Genomic DNA, 8,855 nt, shown 5'->3' with positions numbered 1-8,855 from the left:
ATTAGCTAGTTTAATGGTAGCATGATAAAGAAATACTATCCCCTAAACATCCTTCACATGAGACACCCATGGTAGCTATAGATAGTCCCTTGATGCATGTGGAGGATCATACTTTTTATGAATAGTTTGAGCAATAGAAACAATCCCCTTTAATATCTCTCTATAGACCTAACCTAGCAATGCAACCATAAAAGTCTGAGTGGTTACCATTACTAGTTTGGACTTAGACAATGAGCCCACCATTCCAACCACGTATCTTCACATCCACCTCAAAGCAGCCAAATCTATCATAGTTGAGGCTCTTATAAATGAGGGGTGAGATTACAATACCCTTCCATACTACTATCGAAAAAACCTAGGGCAACCTCAATTATAGCCAACAAATGTAAAGCTAAATCTATATGGAGGACGACTATATTCCTTATTGAGGAGATGTGAATTGATAATGACTATTGAAATCAAGTATCTCGCTCCTCTTCGATGTTCTATTGAACACTGAAGGAGTCAGCACATTGATATTCTCTTGGGATATAATTTAAAAATTTTGACCCGTTCCACTATCACCTATGTTGAAAAATGCATTCACATGTAGTTGGTCGACACTCATGTGGATATTGCTTTTACCTCCAAAGAGACATAGCCTAACTACATTCAAAGTTGGTCTACTTCTTAGTCCAAAAAATCTCCCAAAGCTATAATATTTTTGACCCAACTATGGAAAGATTAAGCCCATAAGAAGCCCTCTATCAACATCCCATCACAATGGCAGTGGACACCTAAAACCTCCTCAAGCACTTTCATGCATTGGATGACACAAAAACACCCACAGTGTTATAAGATCCAAGATACGCACTCGATTTCTTATATGCTTAAAAAGATATATGGTGAATATTATGCTGGCGCAAAGAGAGAACAGATGAGAGAAAAGAAAGATGTAGAGAGAGAGAGAGAGAGAGAGAGAGAGAGAGAGAGAGAGAGAGAGAGAGAGAGAGAGAGAGAGAGAGAGAGAGAGAGAGAGAGAGAGAGAGAGAGAGAGAGAGAGAGAGAGAGAGAGAGAGATTGACAACACACTAGAAAATGGAAGATGGGCCAGTCCCCCCCTTGTGGAGTTATATTATTGACAAGGAGCAAGCTCCTCTGTTACACATAAACCAGTTCTTAGCTTGTAGAACTTGGGAACAAGATCGTGGTTCCTTGCACGGTATATAACCGACTAACACTTGCACAACTTGGAAGTTGGGACCTTTTGATCCTTCTTGAGTCTCTCCTTCTCTCCTACACAATATGTGTAGGGCTCTCCTCTTGGAGCTTGATTTCAACAGAGCTTCCACAGCACTTGCACCTTCTCTCCTACACAATATGTGTAGGGATCTCCTCTTGGAGCTTGATTTCAGTAGAGCTTCCACATCACTTGCACCTTCTCTTCTCCTCTTGTCCTCTTGGAACTTGATTTCAGTAGAGCTTCCGTAGCACTTGCTCCTTCTCTTCTCCTCTTAGACGCATGCAAAGTGATGCTTCCTTCACCTCTTCCATACCCAAGGAGAGCCTCCCTTTTTATAGGCTCCGAGAGCTTCTCTTCTTGGAGAGAGACTCGAGTGCCAAGATTGGAAAGGTTGATTTTCATGCAAGATGTGGCTATTCCAGGACCTACTCTATAGCACCAATTTTGGAATATCTTGCATGGAAAAACGTCCAATACAAAAGTTGTAGATCTTGCCATTTCTCATGACCCACGTAGGCCATTTTTAACGATTGGCTTTCTATCGCAATATATTTTAAAAATGAATTCACCATTTTTATTTTAAAAAACATAGCTTTTTTAACTCTACTCTTAACTTATGGTCCATACAACCACCTTGAGCCATAGATAAGGAGAGTTCATTAGATTGCCTTGGGCCTCAACCTTAAGATTGACTTTCCACAAAAGCTTGTGTCATCTTAGACCTTAGAAAGAGAAAATCGCTTCTCTCCTCACTTTTAGAGGATCACGTCTCTCGTCTTTCTTAGTGAGAGTTTTACCTCTCTTGTTTTTCTTAGTGAAATAATTACTTCTCTTCTTAATTCATTAAGAGAGAAAATACCTTAAACCTTGACTTGTAAGGGAGAGGATGACACCAGATGAATGCAATGCTCATTAACATAAGTAAATGTTCCCAGGCGTCCCTGGATGCACACATAAATATACATATACACAATGCTAATGCACTTCCTCTTCTTAGAACTCAATCCATCTTCATTTATATGTAACTCCTTGGTTCTTGTGCACACTCTTACACTTGGCAGACACTTCCTTCCCCCTTCATAACTTGTACTGCCTATACCAGATATCCTCGGCACAGTGCTATGATCATCCCATTAAGTGATGCACTAGGAATACTTATCTCTAAATGGTCTCATGGCCATGCTAGATCATCGTCAACATTTAAAGAAAAGTGGGCCATTAATTTATTGACATAAATTTACTAAATAGAGAATGTGTAATAAGCAATCAATTTAGTGACACACAGTAACATTGCCAACCTCATCATAATCAACACAATACAATGAGTTGGGTCCCAACAACCCTATTATAGGCACATGGGTATTATGAAGGTTGACATAAACTTTGGCTACCCAAAGTTCCCATGATCACTTTTGTAGTGCTAGCTCTAACACCAATCCTAGACTCACCCAACCAACCGAAACCACCATACTAAGTAGTCTGTCTCACATAAAGCTCACCAATCATGGACTCATCCCCAACCAACTGAAACCACCACATTGACCAAGCAGTCTCACATGGATAAGACAACCATGTATTGGTAGAAGTATGAAAGTAAGGACTTGGGTTGCTTGGTCACAATGCATCAAGGGTACATAGCTCCTACCAAGTGGTTTAGGAATGTCATAGTGGTTTTTATTTTGGAATGTGTATACAATGGAATAATCTCTATTATATTTATAGAATCTTGACCAATGGAAATCTAAGGGTTTTTATTTTATGTTGTGATTTTCTTTGATTATAGGTGTAACGAGGGAAGATAATGGGACGCAATTTGCCATATTAATGTAACAAGTAATTCTTGAAAACAAAGGAAGCTTTAGTTTAATTAGCTAAATTAGAGAAAGTATTCTTTTTCTATTGACATTGGAGACCTTTTCCATCACCCTGACACATTTTGTCTCGTGTTATCGTTGGTATCCACAAATTGCCTATATGTTTTAGTATTCTTTCTTTGCTTTTTTTTCCTATGTTTGGTGAGCTATATTCTTTGATATTCATGTAAATGTAAATAATAAGTGTGAGACAAGATAAGAAAGCAAGATTAATGTGTGTGTGTGTGTGAGAGAGAGAGAGAGAGAGAGAGAGAGAGAGAGAGAGAGAGAGAGAGAGAGAGAGAGAGAGAGAGAGAGAGAGAGAGAGAGAGAGAGAGAGAGAGAGAGAGAGAGAGAGAGAGAGAGAGAGAGAGAGAGAGAGAGAGAGAGAGAGAGAGAGAGAGAGAGAGAGAGAGAGAGAGAGAGAGAGAGAGAGAGAGAGAGAGAGAGAGAGAGAGAGAATGATTTGCATGGCCAACAAATAATGCAAGTGAATGGTAAGCTTATTCTTTTCATAATGCTACTTCATGGTAGCTTCAAGCAATAAGGTGTTATGAAGAGACTAGCATTCCTTGCTAGGAAATATGTTGGAAGTGAAATATAGTGTGTGGGGAAGAAGTGAGAGAATAGTGTGTGGGGGAGAAGTGAGAAAAGATGTTGGAAGTGAAATATAGTGTGTGGGGAAGAAGTGAAGCTACCATGCTAGCTTTCCCTAAAGAGAGTTACACTATGATCAAATATTGTACAAGTTTGCATAAACATATTACCTTTGCTTCTAGAAATCTCTCATCTTTGGCAAAACGATGTAGGCATGTAAGTTGTCCATTGGAATCCAATGCTATTGATGCAAAGTTTCCACATCTCGCATTGCTTAAAGCCTAGAAAACAACTCTACAATAGTTAAACAATAATGGATCTCATACCAACCTCTCATTGGGACTCTTGATGTATCTCACATCTACTCATCCATAGTAATGTCATATTTTGTGAATTTCGAAGGGATAGTTCCTCTATAATTGATATTTGAGTGCATATACACTAGAATATATATCACATGCACCTGCATTTAGAGTATAAAATGTTAAATTTAGTAATTTCAATGACTAAATGGAGCCACCAAGTGTGATACATAAACAGAAACCAACTTGACCATATTGTGACTTTAAACCTCTCACCTCTTTGCATCCAACAATGCAGATAGCGTATCTCACTGTGAACCACTTATACCATGCATAAGGCCTAATACCTATGCCCTAACTTGATTTGTCAGCATCCATCCTCCACAACTTGCTCGATGAGGTCTATCGTGGAGTGTATTGTGGCAAGGAAAATTAGCATCCCTACATCCTTGAGCAAGTAATCAGGCAGATGCATGGCATTGACCAACTTTACCTCAATATTGGAATTCCATCTCCCAATCCATACACAACACTATCATTGGGGAGATGAACCACCATGATATCACATGCTTAGTTTGTGGTTTCTTTGTCAACCTCAACCATTTTGTGTTAGTTGACCTCCTCCAATGCCTCTGCCACTCGAGAGAATGCCTCACTTGATGGATCACTTCATAAAGCATTTCTTGTCTCGAATAGATCATAGAGAATAGTATGCCACTCCATCTTTACCATCATAGAGGCATGGGAGACAATGTCTTGTAAGGGGGCTTCCACATGATTGTCAGTATGGCCTTGTGCAAATAGACCTAAGAAGTAGCAATATATTTTCATTTCTAAACATTACTACACATAATATTCTTGAGGCACATTTGTTTACATTGTGTGAGGCTCAATGTCCTCTACCATTGTAGGTTTATAATCTTAAATTGTCTCTTCTCACGTGAAAGGAAAATCATCCTTATTGACATTTTGAAGTGGGATAAGGTTCAAAAGCTTTCACATAATATGACATTGAATATAACAACCATGAGTTGTATTTGTTTACTAGTATGTGTAGATGCCACATCCCTTTGCATTGCTGGTCTATGTTTTTACATTATTTCCTCCCATGCAAAGGACAAAACATCATTATTGATATCATATAGTGAAAGAAGGATCAAAAGCTTTCACATCATTTAATCATGGTACATGAAATTCGTGATCCATGTTTCTTTATTTGTATGTGTACATGCCATGTTTGTTGTCACTTCAGATTCATGCCCTTTAGTTCTTTCACTCTCTGCATAATGCAAAACATTGTTATTGTTACTATAAAGATGAAGAAGGTTTAAATGCTTTCACATCATGAGTTTGCTGCATAATCAAGCTCTTCATCTTAGTGCTCTATAATATCATTGGTGTGGGGTGTGATGTCATATCCTTGGCTCTACTCTCTCCGCTTTCCATCATTGCCATGTATATTTGTACAGAGGCGTGTAAGGTAAGCCTCTCCATTGCAAGATCTAGACAAATATGCTCTATCATTCTATCCATGCCAATGATACAAACTACCTTGGTGGTGGTTTCCACTGCAAATCAAGTCCATTGGAAACATATCTAAATAGAGAACAATACAGAACGTTTGAAAGAAACTAGATAAATATGCAATAGATGGAAAACTTGCAATTTGCAATTGTCTTCATTCCTCTTTTGCTGAGTGTGTTGTTTGTTGCATCGATGGGATGATGGTTTGCTCTACTATGGTATCAATCATAGGGCCTAGAATGCAATAGTTGGATATGCTTCAACCATGTGCATCACATTAATGATTGGACTACCATAGTAGTACATGTGTATGACCCAAGGTACTTTCGCTTACTTGATTTTACCATCACAACATGAACATTACAAACATACTTCTCCTCAAACTTCATTTATAACTTGTGTTTTTGTAAAGTATATAAGAATTTATGACTTTGGAAATATGTGAGATGAAGGAAGAGGATATAGATGCACAAGTCTCATTCTGTTCAAAGTTGAATGAAGTGATGGAGAAGTGTGGCCACCCAAGCAATAATTTTTTAGGATTTATGGTGGTAGATGAGGCAAGCATCACCAATTGGAGGGCCATGTACACAATGTTCAATAGTGGTCCAAACAACATAATGCAAGGAAGGGAGAGATCTTTGTTATTTCATTGGGAGCAAGCTCTCCAAATACACATATCACAATACATGCACAAGAGTTTCCAAGACAAGCATAAGTGTTTATGCCACATGTGGAAGTGTGCAACCACATGAGATTATGCCATAGTGTGATACCAATTCATTCAAGCTTGGTGTGCCTTAGGCAAAGTTGCAGATTGGAATATTCCAATAATGGATTGTTGGCTGAGTTTGTGGCATATCAGATATCTATGTTGGAGGCGACACTTTTTCGGGGTAAGACTAATCCATAAGGGCACGATGTGATTTGCAATGCAATTCTTTTCTCACACTCCATACACTCTCAAGCTGGTATTTATGTATGTGGTAGAGGATATTGCTCGTATGCTAACCACGAACCTAGCAGAGTTAATGCATGCAAGTTCATTGGTCAAAGAGGGATTCAAAGGGGCTACCAACTTGTACGGATGCATATGTGAGTGATGTGGTTAGCGATCTACTACAAAGCATGAAACAACATGCATTCATTGGTGAAAAGTTCCATGGCGCAGGAACCCAATGCAAAGAAGCTTTTAAGTCGACTACAATCAGGGATTATCCCCACACCTAGAGCAGCAAGAATGGTGGAGGAGGTGGTAGCTGGAACTAAGATGCATCAACAACCTGATTTTTAAGGGGACAATTTCACTATAGTAAGAAAATGAAAGGTTGATGGGAAAGTGGGGTCAAAGGAAGCAAATGCCTCTCACATGCTTGAGTATGTGACTAAAAAAATACCTAGAAGAAAGGATACTATAAAACTAAAATTTGAGGACCCTTTTCCTTTCAGTAAATCAAGAGTACTGTGTCTTTGAATTCTTTGGAAGAAATGATAGTGCAGACAATCCTTCAATACACCATTTGGGCTATAAGAAGGATTCCAGCTTGCAGTTGTGTACAATGTCAAGTCTAGTTGGAGCTGCACAAGGAAAATGCAAGAAACCAATCAGAAACATGACACATGGGGTGCCTACACCTTTGTTTTGGGGGATTGTGGAGTGGTTCAACTCAAGAGGAGAAGCTAGCAATCAATGTCGAGTGCAATGCCAATTCATGTGATTTTGCAATGAGAATGTGGACCATACCTAAAACATTTGTTTTTACATTCATCACACACCCTAGAGTTCCGCAAGTATAGCAAGTAACTGAAGGCACAAATTTGACTATCGAAGAAATCCACATGTTTCACAGTGGTGGATTTGTTTTACAAAAGGTGGCACAACAAATGGAAGCTAATGAGGGCTCACACAGATATTGAAGCATTGTCCATATGCTATAAGGAAAATGATAGATTCGGCACTAGCTCTAGATGCTAAAGACACCTAACTAAAGTGTTTTGCAGGAGTGTTAAGATGTGCACATTCTAAAGAACCCAGCATGTAACTGCTAGATTCCATGGATTGTGTAGTAGAAGGGAAAACATATTTGGCATGCAAGCACTTGTACTATGTGTATCTCTAAGTGTTTGGAATGGATGCAAATATAAATATGTTTATATATCAACCCATGCTTATTATAAAAGAGAACTTGCACCTTGTATTTAGAAGCATAAGAACTTTTCCAACAGCACCCATATTGTGACTAGCAAAGAAAAAATCATGCTACCTCTAAGCATAAATGTTTTTTATTTTGTTTAGAAAATATAGTCACAGCTCACTTAATTAGCTGAGGTCAAGCTTTTGCTAACCTCTTTCTTAGTTCTGGAATAGTAGCACACTTGCCAAAACTCAAAGCAATATAAATGTAGATCTAGGTTGTTTGCATGCATATTAGAATAATTGTGTGTGTGTGTGTGTGTGTGTGTGTGTGTGTGTGTGTGTGTGTGTGTGTGTGTGTGTGCGTGCGTGCGTGTGCGTGTGCATGCGTGCGTGCGTGCGTGTGCGTGTGCGTGTGCGTGTGCGTGTGCGTGTGCGTGTGCGTGTGGGTGTGCGTGTGTGTGTGTGTGTGTGTGATGGGGGGAGAGGGAGGGAAGCTAGAGAGACAAATAACACACCGAGAGTCTATTATGGAATAGAGGAAATTGCTTATGGAGAGAGAGAGAGAGAGGGGGAGGGAGGGAGCTACTTACAAGCAAAGTGAGAAGCATTTGTTGCAACATATGCCATAATCCAATGTAGTACAAGTTCTATCAATCCAAAGTGGCCACACAAGTGTTCCCATAATGCGAGAGAGAGAGAGAGAGAGAGAGAGAGAGAGAGAGAGAGAGAGAGAGAGAGAGAGAGAGAGAGAGAGAGAGAGAGAGAGAGAGAGAGAGAGAGAGAGAGAGAGAGAGAGTCAAAGATGGAGAGAGAGAATTACTTACAAGTAAAGAGAAGTATTTGTCACAAAGCATGTCATAAACCGATGTGAGGTATGATTTGTGAGTCTAGAGTGATTGCATGAATATTTCCATATTGCAAATGAGAGAGAGAGAGAGAGAGAGAGAGAGAGAGAGAGAGAGAGAGAGAGAGAGAGAGAGAGAGAGAGAGAGAGAGAGAGAGAGAGAGAGAGAGAGAGAGAGAGAGAGAGAGAGAGAGAGAGAGAGAGAGAGAGAGAGAGAGAGAGAGAGAGAGAGAGAGAGAGAGTAAAGGTGGTGGTGGTCATGAAGGTAGCAATGGCTCTATTAGTGATGGTGGTGGTGGTAGAAGTGGAACAAGAGGTGGATATATCTAGAGGTAGAATAAGTGAACTATGTGAAACAAGATTAAAGGGGTTGCTA

The sequence above is a fragment of the Lygodium microphyllum genome, chromosome 29 (assembly GCF_053477565.2).
Source record: "Lygodium microphyllum isolate KBCC chromosome 29, Lygodium_microphyllum_v1.1.10, whole genome shotgun sequence".
NCBI lineage: Eukaryota > Viridiplantae > Streptophyta > Polypodiopsida > Schizaeales > Lygodiaceae > Lygodium > Lygodium microphyllum.
Note: the sequence above shows the minus strand (reverse complement) of the source record.